This window comes from Aquarana catesbeiana, linkage group LG05, assembly GCF_042186555.1.
Source record: "Aquarana catesbeiana isolate 2022-GZ linkage group LG05, ASM4218655v1, whole genome shotgun sequence".
NCBI classification, from domain to species: domain Eukaryota; kingdom Metazoa; phylum Chordata; class Amphibia; order Anura; family Ranidae; genus Aquarana; species Aquarana catesbeiana.
In genome coordinates, this window is record NC_133328.1 from 514,260,880 (window position 1) to 514,286,607 (window position 25,728).

At 41.5% G+C, this 25,728-nt stretch overlaps 1 long non-coding RNA gene across 1 annotated transcript in view; it reads right to left on the reverse strand.

The window, feature by feature from the left end:
• LOC141145191 (uncharacterized) overlaps positions 1-25,728 on the reverse strand; it is a 64,078-nt gene that overhangs the window by 22,311 nt on the left and 16,039 nt on the right. Inside the window, exon 2 of the long non-coding RNA XR_012244524.1 lies at positions 10,445-10,510. This is a non-coding gene — a long non-coding RNA (uncharacterized lncRNA). The remainder of the gene's footprint in view (positions 1-10,444; positions 10,511-25,728) is intronic.

The window sequence follows — 25,728 nt, forward strand, 5'->3', positions numbered from 1 at the left end:
CAACACTACACCCCCCCCCCCGCGGGAAGCACTGGCAGCGGCGATCACCCCGCAGCACCAACAACCACCCCGCGGGAGACACAGGCAGCAAAGATCACCTTACCTAGTGGAGGCATGGAGGAGACACAGAGGCAGGGAGAAGGAAGAGTCGGGCCGCTCCAGCGAGAACCCAGACATTCTCCTTCCGGCCGATTGGATCCCAGAAGTGTGTCCTGAGACACAATTGGCCAGGGAGTCATAAGACTCCCTGGCCAATAGGGGCTTCCTGATTGGCCAGGAGGAGAATGTGGCAGAATGGCGAATATTCATTCGCTAGTGTCTCACAACTGGGTCAACAGTGCTTTGTTTTGAAGCCTATTAGAGCCTCAGGCTCTAATCATGTGCTTAAAAAAACACTCCCCCACCATTGGAATCCAAAGTACAGCGTCCCTGCATGTAGATCAGGGTGGGCGGACGGACGTATGGATGGGGGGGTGACGCCCGTGTGACCCTTATGGAGCAGCCACCACTGTGTGTGACCCTATTGGGGAACTTTTATCTTCCTTTCTCCCCCTATGACACCCATGCATAAGGAATGCAGTAGGTGGATGAAGGCTAGGTAGCAATGAACACATTTCAGAAGTTTATTTATTTATTTCAGGTACTTGTATAGCGCTGTCAATTTCCGAAGTGCTTTACATATATGTTGTACATTTACATCAGTCCCTGCCCTCAAGGAGCTTACATTCTTAGGTCCCTAACTCACATTCATACATACACATACTAGGGACAATTTAGACAGAATCCAACTAACCTACCAGCATGTCTTTGGAGTGTGGGAGGAAACCAGAGTACCCAGAGGAAACCCACGCAGGCACAGGGAGAACATGCAAACTCCAGGCAGTAGTGTCAAGGTTGGGATTCGAACCAGTGACCCCTTTTACTGCTAGGTGAAAGTGCTACCCAGTACACCACTGTGCCGCCCCACAAGTTCTACCCTATTCCCACTCTACTAAAAATATGTTTTTGTTCTATGACTGTGTCCCCAGTGGGGACATTTTCTATCACTTCTTGCCTCTGGTAAAAAAGCCTTCCCTTCAGTCTTGCACAGTTGTACAGGCTCCTCTCCTGTACTGAAATTCTTTACTCTGATTGTACTGCATACTATGAGAAGCACACTGAGATCTTATCACAGTGTGCATTAGAAACTGCATAATTCCAAAAAAAATTGCGCTGTGCCTTTTAAATCACAATATACCATGTAAGTCCATTCAAAATGTGAAAATCGTGCACATAAGTCATAAAGAAATACATAAATGTCCACCACTGATAATTCATAAATCTATCTGTGACCTCTTGTGAATTCCAGCACCACATAGAAAACACTGGCCTCTTACCGGAACATAAGACCCCGAATTATAGGAGGTCTGTGTGGTGTTGGAGATCAGCCAAATGCACTGTCATGTATGGACCAAATGATTTCCATTTGTCCTATTCCCCACAGACCTCTCCAGCAGGGATGTATCACAATACCGGCAAAAGATAGAAATCAGAGAAACTCCATAGCATAAAGCCGCATATACCATTTATTTATTATAGAGAAAAGGTACTCCCATTATGCAAAGTAATACAGAGCAGTATACAAACGGAGCACCAGGGGGTCCGACGGTGTGATTAAGTCAGCACTAGCCCCGCCCTGACATGTTTCATCATAGGAGGCGTTCTCAAGGGGATCAGCTGCAACCTGTCAGACAGAGCGCACCTCATTTCCTGGCTGGAGAATGTCCATCATCATTTAGCACTTTCCTCCCCAGTCCACCCTTTTCACTCATTGGATTTTAGTTCTTCCAATCACGGAGGCTCAGCGTCATATGTGGGTGTTACCTATGGTGGTCTGCATGCAAATGCAGGCTCCCTAGGTAATCCCACCCTCCAGACTGACACTCGCCCATGTGGCATTTCAATATTTGCATAACTCATCCCAAAAGCCAGCCCACTGCTTGTATCAGGTCTGAGGGCTCCTGAGAGGAGTACTGAGGCAGGGTGCTGTGATGTCTTCAGGAAGCTATGTATAGTACCCAGCTGGCCCCTCCCACCAGTCATCATCTGTCTGCATTCAATAGAGACGCACAGAAACCCAGTGATTATATCACTTGGTCTGAAATAAGGGATGTTCTTAAAACAGACAGGTTTGATTCAAAAAACGCATTAGTATTTTGAAAAGGAGGGGCAAAAAAAATCAGGTTTACTGCTTTGCATTAACATACCTGAAATCTTCCCCAATACAAGAGGCGGTGCTTTTCCTAGCTACTTCTTTTACAGTAGATAATCTTCTTCAAAGTCACATGTGCAATCTGGCATGAAACCAGGATCGCAAAACAGGACAGCATGTGGTGGTGAGTGATGAAATATGGAAAAATAGGTAGCTGTGCTAACATACCCTATGACCCAGCTAGCAAGGATAACTTGCCACAAATTTGTGTCAGTGTTGAATTGTAAGTCTTGTTAACTTGCTGCACATTTTCATTGGCAAGTTTTAAACTTGCAGAGCAATTGAAGCACAAGTTCTAGTTGCCACTTTTCCAATTTGTAGCAAATTTGCGTGGCAAATCTGTAGTAAGAATGAGCTCAAGCGTGTTCGCAAACAGTACATGCAGAGCCCACCAGGAAGTCGGCACTGTGGAGCGCTAATCAGAGGCAGTGAGACATTTCCCGATCTCTTCAGCAGTGCATGGGGACAACGTCTCACTGCTTGTGATTAGCGCTCCGCAGTGCCGACTTCCTGGCGGGCTCTGCACGTGCTGTTTGCGAACACGCATGAGCTCATTCTTAGTCTGTAGCAAGAGCAAATTTGCAGTGGTGAGACTACAGCTAGAGCTCTGCAAGTCACAGTGACCCCTCTGGTGGGATGACTATTGTATAACATAACTGCACCAGAACTTGCAGCAGACTTGTAGAATGGTTGCAAAGAAAGCTGATCTGTAGTCAAGCAATGCACACTTCAGTGGTGTCGGCAGGGGGGGGGGGGGCTGACAGTGGCTGAAGCCTCGAGTGGGTTCCCAAAAAGCCCCGGGTCTCGGGTGGGCACGGTTCTATTAGCCCCGAGCGCCGCCGCCGAGTGGGGACCAATCTAAACCCAAGCACAGCCAAGTGCGGCCGAGTGTAAGAGCAGGTCCCGCCTCCTGGAGCCTGCAGCTCTGATGGACGTCCCACTTGTCCAATGCCGGGGCTGCGAGACGTGTGATGTCCATCATAGGCGCTGCAGGCCCCAGAAGGCGGGAATTACAATGCGGCCGCCGCGCCACTGTCAGAAGATCCCGACCCCACTCGGCGCACAGGCGGGTGGCTCACCTCACCTCATCATGGCTCTGGCTGCCTGGAGTCTACTGTGTGATGGGCGTGCCGCTGAGCTGCAGGAGGACATCTGAAGTCTGGTCAGGTAGGTCAGTGTATGTCGTGTAGGTCAGTGTAGGTCAGGTAGGTCAGTGTGTGTCAGGTAGGTCAGTGTAGGTCAGCGTGTGTCAGGTAGGTCAGTGTAGATCAGTGTGTGTCAGGTAGGTCAGTGTAGGTCAGGTAGGTCAGTGTGTGTCAGGTAGGTCAGTGTACATCAGGTAGGTCAGTGTGTGTCAGGTAGGTCAGTGTAGGTCAGTGTGTGTCAGGTAGGTAGGTGTATGTCAGGTAGGTCAGTGTGTGTCAGGTAGGTCAGTGTACATCAGGTAGGTCAGTGTGTGTCAGGTAGGTCAGTGTAGCTCAGTGTGTGTCAGGTAGGTCAGTGTATGTCAGTGTCAAGTAGGTACTACCCCCCCTGTTTTTTTTGCCACCTAACAACGCCCCTGGCAGACTTGCTGCAATTGTGCAACAAATTGCTTGCTATCTGGGGAGTCTCCCACCGGGCTTGGGCCAAATGAGCCCATGGCATGTTCACATAAGGTGGAACAAAACACAACAAGGCAAAACCATAATGGTTTAAGTTTGTATAAAGTGCAGAACGATTAGAATCGCTGTCAAGTTTTTACAGCTGCCTGTGTCCCCTTAAGGGAGATTTCCCTTCACTCAATGTCCCAGAGGTGAGTATAAATTTCCCCAAAGTTGAAGAGAAATTCCACCTTTGGCACTTGTCACTGTAACAGGTTTCCTGGTCAGAAGATACCTCCTCTACATCTGTGCCATAGACAACCATACAGTTTGGAATTGTATATCACCTTTGTGGCCCCCGGAACAAAGGTTGGGAAAATCTCCCTAATCAGAACATAGGCAACAAAAAAACTGAGAATCAAACCCCTCCCTCTATAAAAAAAAAGATTTACCCAGGGCAGTATTTTTCAACCTTTTTCAGTCATAGGGCCCTTTAAAAGTTTGCAAAACCTTGAGGCACCCCAGTCTGAAATGTAAAATACGTAAATGTTACTTATCTATGGGAAACCTGAGCCTGGGATGATGTACACAACCTCCTTTGTGAAATTAACTTCACATTAGAGGTTCCCCATCCCATCAGAGGTCCCCCATCCCCATCAGAGTTCTCCCTCTTCACATCAGAGGACCCTCCCTTCACAATCACAGGTCCCTCCCTTCACAATCAGAGGTCCCTCCTTTCACAATCAGAGGTCCTCCCTTCACATCAGAGGTCCCTCCCCTCACTACAGAGGTCCCTCCCTTCACATCAGAGGTCCCTCCTTTCACATCAGAGGTCCCTCTCTTCACACCAGAGGCCCCCCCTTCACAATCAGAGGTCCCCCCTCCTCACATCAGAGGTCCTCCCTTCACATCAGAGGTCCCCCTTCACAATCAGAGGTCCCTCCCTTCACATCAGAGGTCCCCCCTTCACATCAGAGGTCCCTCCCTTCACATCATAGGTCCCTCCCTTCACATCAGAGGTCTCTCCCTTCACACCAGAGGTACCCCCTTCACAATCCGAGGTCCCTCCCTTCACATCAGAGGTCCCACCATCCCTATCAGAGGTCCCACCATCCCTATCAGAGGCCCCCCCCTTCACATCAGAGGTCCCTCCCTTCACAATCAGAGGTCCTCCCTTTATAATCAGTGGTCCTCCCTTTACATCAGAGGTTAACCAATCACATCAGAGGTTTCCTTATTACATCAGAGGTTCCCCATCATACGACAGGTTCCCCCGCCACATCAGCAGTCCTCCCATTACATCAGAAGCTCCATTTCACATTAGAGGTCCTCCCACCACACCAGAGGTCTTCCCACCACATCAGAGGTCCCCCCATCACTACAGAGCTCTCACCATCAATTTGAAGGTTCACCCATAACATCACAGTCAACCTTATGCATGGCTAAACATGAGTCCTCCAATGACATCAGAGGTTCATCAATCACATTAGAAGCTCTCATTCACATCAGAGGTTCCTCCATCCCATCAATCAGAGGTCCCCATCCCATCAATCAGAAGTTCCCCATTACATCAGAAGTTCCCCCATCAGGGAGACTTCCATCATCCCCTGAATGCTGGTGAAATATGAAGGTGTCCATTGCTGGCCTTCCTCTGAAAATGCTAGACTCCTGGCTGGCTCTGGCTTCCATGCTTTCTTCATCACTGTATGTTTATTCAGAACTTCTGTTCTTACTTGATCCCAATCAGTGATGGAGAATGAACAGAAACCAATGGATCAGGATAACGGACAGGCAACTAGTATATTCAGAATGAGACATCAGCAGTCACAGTCTCTGTATTCTCCCAGTACAGGTTTCCCATAATAAACAATCCAGGGACGTTACAAGATGCCCCCACTACCCTCATAGCAAACACTGTCTTTTTTTCACACTCCACATGAAAAAAAAAACTGAACCTCTGATTGGTTGCTATTGGCAACATGTATGTATACTTATTCTAGAGAACATAGGGCCTATACATGAGATGTTAGCTAAAAAGGTAAACAACCTTGTTGCCATAGCAACCATTTTATTTACTTGTTTACAAACCTGAGCTGTAAAAAAAAGAGCCCCCCGCTGTCTATATTACAGCTCAGGATTGTAAACAAGTAAACAAAATGGTTACTATGGCAACAAGGATGTTTACCTTTTTAGCAGATATCTCATATATAGGGCTATGGTCACTATGGGCAACAGGCAAATTTTACCAATCTTTTTCTTTTTACCAATAACACGCTTTATGTAACAAGCCTATAAAGTCGAATAATTCAAAGCTCTCTGAACATCGCAATTTTTTTCACTTTGTATTTTAGTAAAATGACCCTCTGATTGGTTGCTATTGGCGACATGTTTGTCCACTTGTCCTTTACACTTGGAAGGGAACATAGGGTCTAATAATATGAAATGTCTGATAATGATACAACAGCCGAGTTTGGTTGGAAACCAATCAGCTTCCTTATGTCGTTTCAATCCTGGCTGTAAAATAGACAGCCGGAGGCTTAGCGGTTGCTATGGGCAACTAAAAATTGTGTCATTAACACAAATTAAGTGACAAGCCCATTAAGTAGAACCGATTGAACTGACACAAGCATAGGGGCAGTGTTGGAGGTGCCTATTCTTTAAAATGGGGCAGATTGGATCCGATAGGTGGGATCCAGTGTTAATTTTAGTCTTAGGACTAAAATGGCATTTTAGTTTTAGTCCCATTTTAGTCTTCTGCAATTGTTTTAGTTTTAGTCGTATTTAGTCGACTAAATCTCCAGTACATTTCAGTAATTGCAAATTAGTTTTAGTCATAGTCTTTTGACTAAAATGGCATTTTAGTTTTAGTCTCATTTTAGTCTTTTGACTAAAATGGCATTTTAGTTTTAGTCTCATTTTAGTCTTTTGATTAAAATGGCTTTTAGTTTTAGTCGTATTTTAGTCATCTCAATTGTTTTAGTTTTAGTCATATTTTAGTCGACTAAAATAGTATTTATTTAGTCGACTAAAATATTTTAGTAATTGTAGTAGACTGTCGTTTTAGTCAACTAAATTAACACTGGTGGGATCGCCCCGTGGACTTTTTGGGGATCTTGGTAAAAACTGCACCAGGAATTGCACCTGTCTCAGGTGGCACTGTTAATCACACTGGACCAGCCCCTTCCTGCCCCTGCCTCCCTCTGCCCATGGGTTCTGCTTCTATCTGAATTTAATTTCTTTTAAATGTCATTTTGTTTCAATCTAACTTTTTTTTTCTCTTTTACAGATTCATTGTGGCAGAAATAGCTTGTGGACTGGAGTTCCTTCACAGTAATGGCATCCTCCATAGGTAACTAATTCTATTCTATTCTATTCAATTGTATACCATATACCTATGTAAAATGTGTGCAGAGGTGAGATTAAGGAGAGGCACATATATACATGGATACCTAATGTCTTCCCACTTTTCCAACCAACTGATATAAGAAACTAATGGAAAACTTCTGTCACTAGCAGCCACCTATAATTGAAATATCAGTTGGCGGTAAAGTGATCCTCCAAATCTGTTTTAGATGACCCGTGCCAAAAAATTACACTTACAGTCTTTCTCTTTGCAGGGATCTCAAGCCTGATAACATTCTAATGGAGGAAGAAGGACATGTCCGCATTGCTGATTACGGACTGGCAGTGGGTGGTCTATGGGACGATAACAGGACCACCGGTGTGGCTGGAACCGGAGGATTCATGGCTCCAGAGGTTTGTATATTTCTCCATACTCATAACTTATCTATTCAGTATATCATAATTCATCAAATACCACTCTGATTTTTCTTTACACCCATTCCTTTTATTAATGTTCGAAGTCCTGAGAAGCCAGCGGAGTGCCATATACCTTTGTAACACACTCCACTCTGCTTTATAAAGATTTATGTTTGTAAAGCAGCAGTATGGCCATTTAAAGAACACACCACAGCTTTATAAATACGTTCCTTAGAACAGGGCTCAAAATTTCAAGTCCTGAGCTACTAGCCAGGCCTCAAGGGTTACTCGCCACCAGTTGCCCCTTCCAACCTCGCCCCTAAACAAGCCCCACCCCTAAACACGCCCTCATAAATTATCTCATTTAATGGCACAAAACAACAACAACAACAACTTTATCCATGCCCACCAATGCAAACTGCCTGTGCCCACCAATGCAGCATGCCTGTGCCCACCAATGCAAGCTGCCTGTGCCCACCAATGTAAGCTGCCTGTGCCCACCAATGCAGCCTGCCTGTGCCCACCAATGCAGCCTGTGCCCACCAATGCAGCCTGTGTCCACCATGCACCATGCAGCCTGTGCCCACCATGCAGCCTGTGCCCACCATGCACCATGCAGCCTGTGTCCACCGTCCACCATACAGCCTGTGCCCACCATGCAGCCTGCGCCCACCATCCACCATGCAGCCTGCGCCCACCATACAGCCTGTGCCCACCATGCAGCCTGTGTCCACCATCCAGCATGCAGCCTTTGTCCACCATGCAGCCTGTGCCCACCATCTAGCCTGTGCCCACCATCCACCATGCAGCCTGTGTCCACCATCCTACCTGTGCCCACCATGCAGCCTGTGCCTACCTGTGCAGGGGAGGAGAGGAACAGGAGAGCGGCCCGGATGTTCAGAGCACAGCCAGGGTACACAGCGATATTAGCTTTCATTTCAATTGCTGTTTTCCCGCCGCTCAACGTCAGATACAGTCCTGCCCCCTGGCCGGGGAACTTTGATTGACAGATCACCCGGCCCAGGATTGGACTTGTGATCTGTCTATCAAAATCCCGGGTCCAGGGGGCGGGGCTGTATCTGACAGTGAGCGGCGGGGAACACGGTAATGTGAAATGAAAGTTAATATCGCTGTGTTCCCCACGCTGCGCTCTGAACATCCAGGCCGCTCTCTCTCTCTCCCATCCGTGATCGCTGGGAGAAGGACTCCCATTCCACCCAGGCTGCCGGCAGTGCTCCCCCCCCCCCCCCAGCTCCAGGCAGGCCCTCAAAATGCACTTGCAAAATGCGAGCAGGCGAGTGCAATTTTTGAGGGGTGCCTTAGAATATGTGTTTGATGAATATACATTATAAAAGGGATTATATATAAAAAACTAAGTTGGGGGGCTTGTGCTTCCTATGCGATAATGGGGTCAGCCTATGCGGCCCCTTTAAAAATTAACTCAGCTTTTTGGGCTTCTTTGATGTATTCTGGTTTTCTGTACTGGCCAATGTACTTATTGATGTTCTTTCTTTGGATTGGCAGGTTGTCAACAATGAATTTTACCAGTTTGAACCTGACTGGTTTTCACTAGGCGTCATTAACTACATCTTGGCCACAAAGCATATGCCATTTAGGAGCATGACCTTTGATGAATACAGGAGAGAGGTGAACTTCAGCCATCCCAATTACCCCCCTGACATGGACCCGGACCTGGCGGATTTCATAAAAGGAGTAAGTAGAAGACCTTTTTTGACTTTAAATAGCAACAGGAAAGGCTTCTGGGCCTACTGCTGCTGCTGCTCTAGGGGTATAATGTAGGTTTGCTGACAAGTCTGGTCATTGGCTTGACTGTTGGGTTGTTTGGCTTCTTTGTCCCTGGTAAAAGTTCAGTTACACAACCATGGTAATACTTTATCATGGGACTGAGGGGGCAGAAGATGCCACATGGGGTAAATCACTGATATGCACATTTCATAATTCTATCAAAACACAACTCAAACTTTATTTTTGCATCTAGCACCTATACTAGTCTATATGTGTATCTTCACATGCTAAGATGCTCTATTGGGTTGAAAATAACCACCCAGGAGGAGACGCACAGTAGTCCGAGTTCTTTCCTAATCCATACAGAGCCAAGTGATGTAACGTTTATTACTCATGTATACAAGTCCTCATTGATAACTGTTCATTATTTTATAGCTGCTTTGCATATATCCGGAGGAGAGACTGGGGATCAGTGAAGACATCCGATCCCACATCTTCATGGAATCCATTGACTGGGAAGAACTAGAGGAAGGGAAAGCATCGCCCCCTTTCCAAGTGGACATGGTAAGTACCCAAATCCTAATGGGATGATATTACTATATATCTGACAGATTGGAGCAATGCTGTGTCCTTACAGATAATGTAGGGAACAGAAACGTAATCCAGCCTGCAGGAAAACCTTACAGACTAACCAGTCAATTGTTGTAACTTTCTAGGCACCAGACACAATGGTGCACAGTTGGGAGTGAGCGAAGTGAGATGGTACAATGGTACATGATACAATCTCTATGAGGTCTATGATATGTGACGTCATCCATCACCATGTGGATGAAGTGATAGCCATAGACACAAATTATGCTTCTAAATTTATGTCCTATCTGTTCTCCCATTATATGGAAATGAGGAAGAAGAGATTGGCTCTAGTTTGTATTTGGAGGGCTGGTCATTATTAAACAATAAGTCCAGAAATCTATAAATATTGAATATGACACATTGTGTTTCTTTTTACAGCCCATGGACATGGACATGGAAACGGACGACCGACTTTCTCCATCGGCTATAATACCAAAACTATCAAAGAATCCAGGAGAAGAGATATACTTACCCAAGTTCACATACATCAACAGCATGTGGGCATTCATGTAAATCTGCATTAGCCAATGACATCATCCTGCGAAGATTCAGAAAAAATAATTCTACGCATTTTTGACAATTTCTTAACATCACAGAATTTTTACCACCATTGTTTACACCACAGATGGTTGATCCAGGGAATAATCTGATAGCCTTTGGGGGTCAGGAAGGAATTTTTTCCCTGTTTGAGCAAATTATACCATGCTTCATAAGGGTTTTTCGCCTTCCTCTGGATCAACAGGTGAGTTCCATACTGCACAATCAGCTGTATAGAGAATAAAATGAGCTATCATTTTACTTCTTCAGCTGTACTTACCTCCCAGGTTGATGAACTGTTAGTGCCCACGGAGCCTGTTTAGTGGTCCGGGGATTTGAAATCCTTGCTCTTCTCTGTCTTCTATCTGCAGCACTCGATGTTCTGTGCTGGCAATGACCAGTCAGAATGTCACTGATCTATCCTGTAAGTGCTGTAGAGAGTAGAAGAGTGGGGATTTCAAAGCTACTACACAGGCCATGTGCCCACTGACAGCTCACCACAGATGGTTGATCCAGGGAGTAATCTGATCACCTTCGGGGGTCAGGAAGGAATTTTTTTCCCTGTTGGAGCAAATTATACCATGCTTCATAAGGGTTTTTCGCCTTCCTCTGGATCAACAGGTGAGTTCCATACTGTACAATCAGCTGTACTTACCTCCCAGGGTGATGAACTGTTAGTGCCCACGGAGCCTGTGTAGTGGTCCGGGGATTTGAAATCCTTGCTCTTCTCCGTCTTCTATCTGCAGCACTCGATGTTCTGTGCTGGCGATGACCAGTCAGAATGCAATTGATCTATCCTGCAAGTGCCGTAGATAGTAGAAGGGTGAGGATTTCAAAGCTACTACATATGCCATGTGCCCACTGACAGCTCACCACAGATGGTTGATCCACAGAATAATCCGATCAACTGGGAGTTATGGAATTCACCTGCAAAACATGCCATCTTCAATTCCTATACATACAGAAGAAACCTCCAAGAACTTGTGTCCTGCACCTACAGCGTCTCCCTTTTGATAAAAATCGTCAAGCTTTGTCCCCTGTGTCAAAAAACAAGATGACATCATCAAGAATTTCTTCCCTATAAGTTTAGTGTTTTTATACAGGAACCACTAAGCTTTGCTCTGTATGTATAAGAAAAAAAAAAAAACTGGCCAGAGAGGGATTACTTTGATGCAGTTGGCCAGCTTAAACATGTATTGCGATATATGTGAACCAAAAATCCCTCTTTTTATGCAAAGTTTGTTTGAAATGGAAAGGGTGTATAGCAATGTGCAGAGCATTGATCTATAGATTATTTTCCCCCAACACATCGCACCACAACGCAAAGTCACAACGCAAAGTCAGAATGTGCACTGCACATTCTGTTGTGCAGATTTTGGAAAAATTCTGGAAAATGATGGATCAAGCTTGTGGCAGAAGAGGGGAGAAGGTGATCTTTATTTATATTGGCCACATTGTTTACTAGGAGCAATGCCATTTTATTCAGATTTAATGTGAGGCTCTCATTAAAGATATATTCTTTAGTACAGTTTCAAACAATTGAAAATAATTAAGAGGGACACCTCAAAGAGTTTGAGAAGAAAAATGAGGTGTACGAAGCGTGTTGCCAAGAGGGCATGGGGGTACATCATTGGTGCCAGTGAGAATAAAATAAATCTCATCATTTGTGTCAGTGGGATAAAATAAGTCCTATCACTGCTGTCAGTAGAAGAAAGGAAGTCCTATCATTGGTGTCAGTAAAAGAAAAGAAGTCCTATCACTGGTGTCAGTAGAAGAAAAGAAGTCCTATCACTGGTGTCAGTAGAAGAAAAGAAATCCTATCATTGGTGTCAGTAGAAGAAAAGAAGTCATATCACTGGTGTCAGTAGAAGAAAAGAAGTCCTATCATTGGTGTCAATGAGAATAAAATACATTCCATCATTGGTGTCAATGAGAATAAAATAGGTGCCATTGGTGTCAGTGATATTAAAATATATTCAATAATTGATGTCAGTGGGATAAAGTGCATTCCATCATTGCAGAATAATAAATCCCACCATTAGGGTCAGTTGAAATAAAATGAGTCCCATCTTTGGTGTCAGTGGGATAAGTCCCATTGTTGTGTCACTAGGAATAAAACAAGTCCCATCATTGGAGAGAGAGAGCAGAGGGGGGACAAGAGTGGAAAGTGATAAACAGAGAGGGGAGAGAACTGAAGAGATTGGGGGGATGGGAGAGGAAGACAAACTATGACTGGGGAAGGAATGGAAAGTTGAGCCCACACATAACCTGTAATGCCATGACTTCTGGGGTGAGGCCAACTGGTCATCCAACTGGTCAAAGACAAAATCCCTGTGCACTAGTCATAGACGCATTCCTTTGCTGGTGTCAGGCTCGCCTCCTCCATGATATGGATATGGAGATGTGGCAGACAACTGGATCCCCTGGCTTTTCTCCTAGGCTAACTTGTTATCCAATGTGACAGTTCAGGAAGAGGGAGCGTTTCCAGGGCGACTCACAGCATGATATTGGCTGACGAAGTAGGCGGAGCAGCTGCAGTAGCACCTCCTCTGCTGTTTGGAAACCCAGGCAGATGCCCAATGGATGGGGGTGCTTAAAGGAATTTTGAAGGTGGTATAGCACCCCCCATCCTTGAGCCTGCACTGAATGGAACACAAGTGTGGGACATCACCTCACCCGTAGTCTATTGATCACATCCTCCTGCCCTGTAACTGAATGTCCGTACCTCTGTATAGTTCTGCAGCTGGAAGAATAGTCTGCAGGAGCCTGAGCATTGCACCCGCCATCCACTGATCGTGGTTGTATATCTAAAATATGATTAATCCACCCTGTCGGTCAGGGGATCTTCCCAACTCTCTAACTAAAGAGCCAAGAATCCCTGACCGCCATTATCCCAGTGAAATTAGTCACTCCACATGGTCACCACCTCTAAAGTGTCATGACCACTTGAATTCCCTCTTCCCATAAGGCACCGCTATTATTATTATTAGGTCTCAAAACTAAATGCCGAATGGTATTAGCATCGATCGGATACTATGCGTATATCCTATGCACATAGCATGAATCAAACGGGTAAGAAAAATAATAATAAGAGAAAAAAAAGGGTTTATGAAAAAGGCAAGAACGGCACCGTCCATAGGCAATTACTTGTAACCCGGCCACAGTGGGTGAGTTTAGAATGTTCAGCCGATCCTCAGTCCTTTGCATGCTCTTGGTCCCACATGGGTCTTGGATTCGGAGTGCCTGATTTGGACCCTCCTGTTTTGCTATGCCTCATCTTCTTAGGCAGTCTTTTTTCTGGTGTGGAGAATGGCGATCGGATTGGGCTCCTGTCATGTGGTGGTAGTGTAAAGTCCGCGTACCACTCAGGAAGGTCCACTAAGTCCATACCAAGTCCTGCACAAAAATCCGGAAGGTCCAGTGGGGTGCGCAGTACATGTTGATGTCCATTTGCCGATACGATAAGTGCAAAGGGGAAGCGCCAAGTGTACCTGAGCTCTTTATCTCTGAGCTTTTCCAATAAGGGGCGCAAAGCTCTGCGGTTTTTAAGAGTGATCTGGGACAAATCTTGAAACAACACTATAGTTTCCCCATTAAAGATGATCCTTTCATTTCTTCTTGCTCTCCACATTATGTCCTCTTTCAATCGGAAGCTCTGGAGGCAACAGATTATGTCACGCGGTGGTGCAGTGTCAGGACCTCTAGGCCTCAGTTCCCTGTGAGCTCTAATGAATTAAATTTCGGTCTCTTCTTGCCTGTCCAAAAGGCTGTTGAAAACTCTCTGGAGTGCTGAGGCTATTTGGTCTGCCTGCACAGTTTCAGGGATCCCTCGCACCCTGATATTATTCCTCCTGCCCCTGTTGTCGAGGTCCTCCAGGTGTCTATTTATGTCTATGAAGTGCTGTGCGTGAGAAACTGTGATTTTGTCCAGCCTGTTAAGAGCTTTATCCCTCTGTCTCCCTGCATGCTCCGTTGCTGCCAATTTCTCAGTGGGAACCACCAGGTTCGTTTTCAGATCGGTAATTGCAGCTGAGAATGCAGATTTGATGTCTGCTGTGAAACTGGACATATCAGCATATGTCAGGGGCTTATTTAGTCTGGATTTCCCCCTACCTGTTTACACTGAGGTCCTCCTCGTGGAGCTCTGCCTGTGACGTCGGCACCATCTTGAGTTCGGCCTTGCTGCTCTCTGCCGCTGGCTTTTGTCTGAGCAAATCCACTATATTCCTGGCGGCGGATGGCATCAGTCCTCTGCGGGAACAAGTTTGTGGGGTGCTGTGAAGCTTTCTGCCCGGCATTGAAAGTTCTCGGAAAGGGTGTCAGGCTGTAAGGCTGTGTGTCTGACGGAGCTCCTCTAATGTGCAGCCATCAAAGCCGCGCGCAAAGCCACGCCCCCTGATCGTGGTTGTAATGCTTTCCAGGCTCAAATGCAAAAATAAATAGATGCACATTTTTTTCATCTGTGTGGGTGTGTTGAATATTTTTTTCAAAAAGTAGAATTAACATTAATTGTTGGTGTAAGTAGACTAATAAAGATATGAACAAATACTTTGTGGGGGGGCGGTACAGAAATATAGTATAATCAGAGTATACATAGTAGACGTGCATTTCGTTCCGAATCGAAATTCAGACGAATTTTTCATTATTCAGAAATTTGTACGCATCCGAATTTCCAAATTACAAAAGTAACGAATTTAAACAAATTTGAAAAAAAAAACGATCGAATTACGAAAACAAAATTCGAATTGAATTAAAAAAAAATAGAAAACGATTTTCTAAAAAATACAATAAAGTAGAATATAAAATAAAAAAGCAATAGAATATATATATATATATATATATATATACCGTATATATATATATATATATATATATATATATATATATATATATATATGTATATATGTGTATATATATGTATATATTTATATATATCTTTTCTATTATTTTCTATTCTATAAGTCTTTTCTATTCAAATTTGAATTCATTCTATACGAAATTCGAAATTCGGAACATGGCTTCTGAAGTTCAAATTTCGTATAGAATGAATTTGAATTTGAATAGAAAAGATTAGAATAGAAAATAATAGAAAAGGACAGGGAGGAGGGCGGGACGAGCGCCGTCAGTTTACATACAGTGAGAATCTCCTGTTTACTTGGCGGCCTCTGTAACACTGTTACACTGTATGTAATCTTTCGGCGCTCGTCCCACCCCCCTCCCTGTCCCCTCTAGACTGCAGATGGGCATCGATCAGGCTGCACTGATGGCAATGGTGAGGCTGCTGCATTGAAGGCAATGGTGAGGCTGCTGCATTGAAAGCAATGGCGAGGCTGCTGCATTGAAGGCAATGGTGAGGCTGCTGCATTGAAAGCAATAGTGAGGCTGCTGCATTGATGGCAACGGTGAGGCTGCACTGATGTGGACTGATGAGGCTGCATTGATGGCACTTGTGAGGCTGCAGATGGGCATTGATCAGGCTGCATTGATGGCAATGGTGAGGCTGCAGATGGGCACTGACCTTTATTTTGTTTCAAAGTTCCTATTATTTTCTATTTTATTTTAATCTTTTCTATTTGAATGCAAATTCATTCTATATACGAAATTCGAATTTCGGAGAATGGTTATATAGAAATAGAATGAAATTAGAATAGAAAAAACAATAGAACAGAAAAAATATAATGTATATATTGGAATATATATATATAAAACCATCTTCCGAAATTGAAATTTAGTACAGAATGAATTTGAATTTGAATAGAAAAGATTAGAATAGAATAGAAAATAATAGACAAGAATGGCATAGAAAAACAATAGAACAGAATAGAAAAAAAATATAATATATTTTATTCTAATCTTTTCTATTCAAATTTGAATTCATTCTGTACCAAATTCCAATTTCGGAAGATGGTTTTATATATATATTATATTTTTTTTCTATTCTGTTCCATTGTTTTTCTATGCTATTCTTTTCTATTCTATTCTAAACTTTTCTATTCGAATTTGAATTCATTCTATACGAAATTTGAGTTTCAGAAGATGGTTATATATATATATATATATATATATATATATATATATATATATATATATATATATATATATATATATTTATAATAATTTTTTTCTGTTCTATTGTTCTATTGTTTTTCTATCCTATTCTAATCTTTTCTATTTGAATTCAAATTCATTCTATACAAAATTTTTCTATGCTGGTCTATTGTTTTTCTATGCTATTATTTTCTATTATTTTCTATTTTATTCTAATCTTTTCTATTTGAATGTGAATTCATTCTGTACGAAATTCGAATTTTAGAAAATGGTTATATACAAATAGAATGAAAATGAATTCTAATAGAAAAGACTAGAATAGAAAAAACAATAGAACAGCATAGAAATATATATATCTATATATATAGATATAGATATAGATATAGATATAGATATAGATATAGATATATATATATATATATATATATAATATAGATACAGATATCTATATCTATATATATAGATATAGATATATATATATATCTATATCTATATATATAGATATAGATATAGATATATATATATATATATATATATATATATATATATATATATATATATATATATATATATATATATATATAATATAACCATCTTCCGAAATTGAAATTTGGTACAGAACGAATTTGACTTCGAATAGAAAAGATTAGAATAGAATAGAAAATAATAGATAAGAATAGCATAGAATAACAATAGAACAAAATAGAAAAAAATATAATTAATTCTATTCTAATCTTTTCTGTTCAATTTTTTTTTTTTAGTCTTTTCTATTAGAGTTCTGTTTCATTCTATTACATATATAACTATATTACGAAATTCGAACTTCGTATAAAATTAATTTGAATTTGAATAGAAAAGATTAGAATAGAAAATAATAGAAAAGAATAGACTAGAAAAACAATAGAACAGAATAGAATAAAATATAGTATATATATATATATATATATATATATATATATATATACACACATATATATATATATATTTGTTTTTCTATGCTATTCTGTTCTATTATTTTCTATTCTATTCTAATATTTTCTATTCAAATTTGATTTCAGTCTACATGAAATTCGAATTTCGGAAGATGTTTTATATATATATATATATATATATATATATATATATATATATATATATATATATATATATATATTTTCTATTCTGTTCCATTGTTTTTCTATTATTTTCTATGCTAATCTTTTCTATTTGAATTCAAATTCATACTATACGAAATTCGAATTTTGGAAGATGTATATATAATATTTTTTCTATGCTGGTCTATTGTTTTTCTATGCTATTCTTTTCCATTTTTTTTCTATTTTATTCTAATCTTTTCTTGTTGAATGTGAATTCATTCAATACGAAATTCGAATTTCGGAAAATGGTTATATAGAAATAGAATCAAATCAAATTCTAATAGAAAAGACTAGAATAGAAAAAACAATAGAACAGAATAGAAAAAAATATTATATAAATATATATATATATATATATATATATATATATAAAACCATCTTCCAAAATTGGAATTTGACACAGAATTAATTCGAATAGAAAAGATTAGAATAGAATATATTATAATTTTTTTCTATTCTGTTCTATTGTTTTTCTATGCTATTCTTTTCTATTTTTTTCTATGCTATTCAAATTCACTTTCATTCTATACGAATTTCGAATTTCGCAAAATGGTTATATATAGTTTACTTTTTCAAATTCGGTCAAATTTTTTCGAAGGCGGTAGAATTTTTTCAAATTTGATAGTTCTTTTTCAAATGCGGTAGAATTTTTTCGAATTTGATAGTTTTTTTTTCGAATGCGGTAGAATTTTTTCGAATCTGATAGTTTTTTTCGAATGCAGTCGAATTTTTTCAAATACAGGAGAATTTTTCTAATTTGAATACGAAACTAAATGAATCCCGAAAACGAATGTAATGAATGCAACAAATTTAACTAAACGAATTTAGTTAAATAATGAATCGAAACGAAACAAAACTAAACACATTTTTTCATCCTGCACATGTCTAAATAAAAGGCAACCATGTGCCACTTTTATTAAGTACACAGTATTTAGCTGCTGCCATAACAACAATACTCCTCTTCAAACAGCTGACGTACTGTATAACGACGGAAGTGGCTAAAAGGTACTTACATATAGGGTTCATTGAAAAGACATGGGGGAATGGTAAAAACAATTGCAGGGAATACACGTTGGCTGAAAGAGTCAGCATTGAAAACAAAGATGGACAAGCATGCAACCCAGGGCCGGCCACTAATTCACATTCACAAGAGGCGCCCTGATGTTAAACCAGCAAAGGAGTATTGCTGTCTGAAAGGCCATAAAAAAACAAAGGATGAAAATAAGTGTAGCGCTGATATGACAATTAAAATGACCATAGAAGACCGTTACATCCTCAAATAGACAAACCCAAAGAAAAGGGGACAAAAAATTATACCCAAAAAGGTAAAGTCTTTAGTGAATTGGTGACTCTTATAAGGTAACTCTTGGTGACTCTTATAAGGTACTGACAGTCCTTAATATAAATAAGACTTCATAAATAGATCCGTGTGCACGTGACATCTTGAGTAGAAGGAACACCACCACCGACAATAAGGAGGCTTACCGGAGCGCTTGAACCCAAGGAAACATACGTTCAATTGGGTCAAACAAGCTTGAAGGATAAACGGTTGATGGGATTCCGTAGCGAGTGTGGAAAGTTCGTAAGATGATCTGTAGACTGATATGTCCCCTGGGGCGTGATGCCCACAATGGAAGGTGGTTAAATCAAATAAGGAAAAACAAAAAAGGCCACATAGTGTAACTCCGTATAAATGTATACCAATTTATTAAAAGAGAAAATACACTCACACGAAGATGAATAAAAACAGAGCTGTATGGATAAGATGGCAGCAGTGGGGTCCTATCCGATGCGTTTCGTCTCCTTGGACATCGTCTGGGGACGATGTCCAAGGAGACGAAACCCGTCGGGTAGGACCCCACTACCGCCATTTTATCCATACAGCGCTGTTTTATTATTTTACACCTTTTTGGGTGTAATTTTTTGTCCCCTTTTCCTTGGGTTTGTCTATTTGAGGATGTAACGTTCTTCTATGGTCATTTTATTTGTCATATCAGTGCTACACTTATTTTCATCCTCTGATTTATGCATATATCCTATTGGCCGTGTCAGCTGCTTATTCTCTTTGAGCAGCGCAGAATTATTTGTTATATCTTGCATAAAAAAACAAAGACAATTCAATCAATGTTTTTAGAATAAGTATACAAGCACAACAAGTGTGCTGTAACAACAGGACAAGGGCATGTGTTACCCAGAATTGCCTATATAAACTAATATGTTACCTTTCACTGTGCTGATAGAGGTGCAGACATCAGAGCGGCAGTCCTCAGACTGAGACATGCCAGCTGTGTCTGAGCACTCTAAATAGTGAGTCAGCTGATGAAAGAGCCAATCCTCACAGGTTGTTTGGGTAATGCTGGTTATTCTGCCCTATTAGCTGTATGAAAAACAGCTGAGGCCAGAATTCAGAGCGTCTCTCTGATGCGGAGGCGCACGGCGTAGCCCCGCCCCTTGGGGCGTGATGACGTCACGTGCCGGTGCGTCACCGGTGAAAGGAAAGTACCCACCTGTGTTTGAGAAACACAGTGGAGACAGGTAGGAGCTAGCTCCTCTCCGCACATATGACCCGCATGGAGACAAGGAGAACACCGTCATCCATTTACCCATGCACGGGTGGAGCCTACCCACCGGGTGTTTGTGAAGAAACAGCGCAGCCCAGGGAGCACACCATACGCCACCAAGTGGACAAAGAGGACAATAACAGTCAATGTGTACAATGAAAAATACACAAAAATAACCAAAAAACAAATAATAAAAATGCAGCAGAAAAGGAAAGAAAGAAACATGGCAATTAAATATCAAATGGACATGGTTAACAATGAAGTGAATCATCCACATTGCACACATGCAATTATAGAAATGATGATATAGTCACAGAACTGTACTGTGAGAGATAAATCTCAGTAAAGAGGTGCTAAAGTGTCACTAATTGTAATGTCCCCATACTGTCAAAAGGGGTGCCTTCATAGCTAATAAATTTGTAAAGAATTGGTGTGAGGGATGTAGCATAGAAATGCCATATAACTTGAAAAAAAGAAGCTATAAATTTCATTTCACAGCCCCCTGAAACAAAGCCTGGAAGAAAAGATTTAAAGTTGAAAGCTTCATTTAGGCCAGGTGGTGAGGTGACCTGTAAATTAAATATCCATCTCAACTCATAAAGAGGAGTTGAAATGGATACGATCAAGTGCCAGAAATTATACCTTGGGGATAGATTCTGGGTGAACTAATGCCATATGACGACCAATAGGCACATCGGGGTCTTGTTTGCGTATGGTGGATAAGTGTTGGTATATTCATTTCCAAAATTAATTTATAGTTTACATAGTAGCACCCACATTCACACGTGAGTAGGTACACTATGCCGGGAGTCCTACAGTTTACATAATGTTTAGGACGAAAATTGCGTCCATTGGGTAAATCGATGTGTCTACGCCTATCCATATATTGGCAATAGGCATGTCCACCATACACAAAGGTTCCTAAAGTTTTGCATATATATCACCTTTATAAGGTTTGTATTCGCTTGCTACCAGTTTGTCGACCACAGAGGGAGCCATCCTGTAGGCGACAGCTGGTACATCAGAGACATATGGAGCAAGCAATAAATCCATCGCTAATAGGTGCCAGTACTTATTCAGGATACCCCTAACTTGTTTGTGCTGTGTAAGTGGTGATAATTCTGGTTGTATTATCATTTGAAGGTTGTTTATGTATATTCAATAAATCTCGACGAGATAAATTAATTGTCTTTCTATAAGCTTTCTTAAGACAAGTGGTATCCCCTTTGTAGAAGTCTGTTTCTCAGGGTGTCAGCCATATTTTTGAAGCTAGCATCATCTGAGCAGTTTCAAAGAGCCCTCAATTACTGGATAAAGGGGTTGATGGAAGTAGAGGTTTGGGATGGAAACGTGATGCGTGTAATAACGAGTTCCCTGCTGTAGGTTTAAGGTATAGTTCACTAGAGAGACCCCATCTGTCTGTTTTTTAATAAGTACATCCAAGAAGGTGATTTCAGTTGTACTATGTGACATGGTAAAACTTAAATTAAATCCATTGATGTTAATGCAGGTCATAAACTTATGTAAAAGATCATCTGGTCCATCCCAGATGAGGAACACGTCATCTATGTAACGGTGCCATGCAAGTACATGGCCCATATACACAGATAGCGAGTCATTAGTCGGCAGTGAATGTTCCCACTCCCCCAGGTACAGGTTGGCGTATGATGGGGCACAACATGTCCCTATTGCCACCCCCTGCACCTGGAGGTAGTGGGAACCATCAAAGCAAAATGCATTGTGATGAAGTATAAATTCAAGAGATGTTAAAATGAAATCAGTATAGCTAGGTTCACATTCGCTAAATTGTGACAGCACATGACTTATCACTGCAAGGGCCTTCTCATGAGGAATGGTACAATACAGGGACTCAACATCTATAGCAACCAATCGAGTACCATACATCCTCAATGTGCATATCTTAAATAATTTGCAAAAAGTGGATGGTGTCACGTACATAAGATGACATACATGTTACGAAAGGTTTAAGATGACTGTCAACTACACGACTGAGATTTTCAGGTAAATTTCCACAGCCAGATATGCCTAGGGGATTCGTGGAATGCTTATGCAGCTTGGGCAGAGCATAAAAGGTAGCTTCGCTAGGGAAGCCCACTCTTATAAACTTCCATATTTGTTTGGATATACACCATCAAATAAAAATCTTGAGTAAATTACGCCCACGGGAAAACATACATGCTATTGATCCTTCACTAAAAAAGACATCTATCTATGTATCCTTCACCCAGTTCTAGCCATAATGCAGCAGTTTTTCTCAAATTGGTATCTGCTGATATCCGGAGAATGAAAAATTTCTCTGGGTCTCATGCTAATCTCAATTATAATGAGAAGAGGGCGCTAGACCTGCTGGCTCGTAACCACGACATTGTCATTAAACTCTCTGATAAGGGTGGCAGTGTCGTGGTTATGAACAGCGTTCACTACATTGAAATGTGTATGAAGTAACTCTGAATGGTCAGTACCATTCAGAGTTACTTCATACACATTTCAATGTAGTGAACGCTGTTCATAACCATGACACTGCCACCCTTATCAGAGGGTTTAATGACAATGTCGTGGTTACGAGCCAGCAGGTCTAGCGCCCTCTTCTCATTATAATTGAGATTAGCATGAGACCCAGAGAAATTTTTCATTCTCCGGATATCAGCAGATACCAATTTGAGAAAAACTGCTGCATTATGGCTAGAACTGGGTGAAGGATACATAGATAGATGTCTTTTTTAGTGAAGGATCAATAGCATGTATGTTTTCCCGTGGGCGTATTATCCACAGCTGCAAGAAGGGCCTCTATGTCAATCGAATCAATTAGGTTTTCTGACTCGTTTTCTTCCAATAATGATATCAAGTTATCCAAAGCCTGTGTGTCTTGATTGGTTTGCCCAGGTTCTAAAACTTGTTTCTTAGTATATAAAATTTTTAATAGGATGTTGCGTGTGAAAAGATGAATGTCCTTGATGGCCCCAAATTTGTCAAGACCGGAGTCTGGACAAAAAAGTGAGGCCACGTGCCAGAACAGCCATCTCGTTCTGATCCAAAGATTGTGAGGATAAATTCACAACATTCAAGGTGATTTGTGCGTGTTGGATTTGTGTATTTTGGGCGGGTGTACTTGAGACTTTTTTGATGGGTCTGTATTCGGCCCCTCATTTGGTCTAAAAAAGTGCCTAATGGTGGTTGATGTGAACGTGAAGTGGAAGGTGTAGTAGATGATATATTCAGAGAAGATCCAGAATGACTAGCCGGAGTATGTATGTGTCTGATGTGTCACTGTTTATATTGTGATGAGAATGGCTACCATGACTGTTACTTGACCGTGAGGGAGAACCCTCCATATGGAAGAAATCGTCATGTGAGTCATCCCCATGACAACAACGTTTTTGTCGTCTTCGACTTTTGTGCTGAATGGAAGACTGAAAGGAAGAAAAAGTAGGTGAATGTACAAGTAATTCAGAAGTATTTGTTCTATTTTTATTCAGTACTTTGGGAAAATCATAGGTTTTATTCGATTGCCATTTATAGGCTTTGCCATCTTCAAAGGTCCTTCTGTCACTTTGAAGCTTTTTGTCCTTTTTGATCAAAATATTTCTGTTAAATTGTTCCTAATTACCTTTTAGTTTTTCTTCAAACTCTATAAAGAGCATGTGTGTCTGTAAGGATATCATTTGGGTTTTTTTTTCTCCAACTTAATATCTAAATCAGTCACACGTTTACGATACTCATCAATTAATAATGGCATCATTGTTTTGGAACACAATTTCAAGTTATCCCCCCAAGCAGTTGTAAAAGCAGTATCAATATTGTCAAAAGAAGGAAAGATTTGAACCCTGAGCCCAAATGGGTTCGGGTTCTCAGTAATATAGTCCTCAAAGGATTTGATATGCCAGTATAGTAAAGATTTTTTCTCCAGAGTTTGACTCATGTTAGAAAAAACTGATGCTAATTTTCTTGACAGTATGGGGACATTACAATTAGTGACACTTCAGCACCTCTATACTGCGATTTATTGCTCATAGTACAGTTCTGTGACTATATCATCATTTCCACAATTGCATGCATGCAATGTGGATGATTCACTTCATTGTTAGCCATGTCAATTCGATATTTAATAGCCACGTTTCTCTCTTTCCTTTTCCTCTCCATTTTTATTGTTTGTTTTTTGGTTATTTTCATGTATTTTTCATTGTACACATGTTGGCTGTTATTGTCCTCTTTGTCCACTGAGTGGCGTATGGTGTGCTCCCCGGGCTGCGCTATTTCTTCACAAACACCCGGCGGGTAGGCTCCACCCGTGCATGGCTAAAAAGATGACGGGGTTCTTCTTGTCTCCATGCGGGCCATATGTGCATGGAGGAGCTAGCTCCTACCTGTCCCCACTGTTTCTCAAACACAGGTGGGAACTTTCCTTTCGCCGGTGATGTGCCGGTGTGTGATGTCATCACGCCCCGAGGGGCAGGGCTGTGCCACGCACCTCCGTGTCAGAGAGACGCTCTGAATTCTGGCCTCAGCTGTTTTTCATACAGCTAATGAGGCAGAATAACCAGCATTACCCAAACAACCTGTGAGTATTGGCTCTCTCATCAGCTGACTCACTATTTAGAGTTATCAGACACAGCTGGCATGTCTCAGTCTGAGGACTGCCACTCTGATGTCTGCACCTCTATCAGCACATTGAAAAGTAACATACTAATTTATATAGGCAATTCTGGGTAACACATGCCCTTGTCCCGTTGTTACAGCACCCTAGTGGTATACTCATTCTAAAAACATTGATTGAATTGCCTTTGTTTATTTATGGCCTTTCAGACAGCAATACTCTTTTGCTGGTTTAACATCGGAGCGCCTCTTGTGGATGTGAATCAGTGGCTGGCTCTGGGTTGCATGCTTGTCCATCTTTGTGTCCATGCGGGCTCTTTCAACCAACGTGGATTCCTCGCAATTGTTTTTACCATCTCTCCATGTCTTTTCAATGAACCCTATATGTAAGTACCTTTAAGCCTAAATACTATATAGCTCATTATGTAAAATCACTTGTTTTTTATGTACTATTGTACAAATACTATGTAACTATATCTATGTTGGAGATAAAGATAAAGTCACCCAAGTGACTTTAAAGCAGGTCTGAATTGAAAAAGAATTTCCATCCTCCGTGAATACCCTTCCTGGATCAACCACTGCCCGCAGCAACAAATGACTCCATGCATCCAGGTCTGCCTTCCTGCACCATGGAAATTAATGATGTGGTGCCTTGCCAAGGCTGCACCTTGCCCCTAGCTCCTCCACTTCCTGATATCAACATCACTGGTCCTGGGGGGGGCACAAATGAAATCTGGGGAGGGGAGGGGAGAGGCACTTACCTAGATTCAGCCCTATTTTGCACATTCAAAAACTTTTATCAAGGTATTCAAATTCTTTGTGTTTTGGAAGAGTGGCAGCTGGTCTTTTAAGGGTGTTCC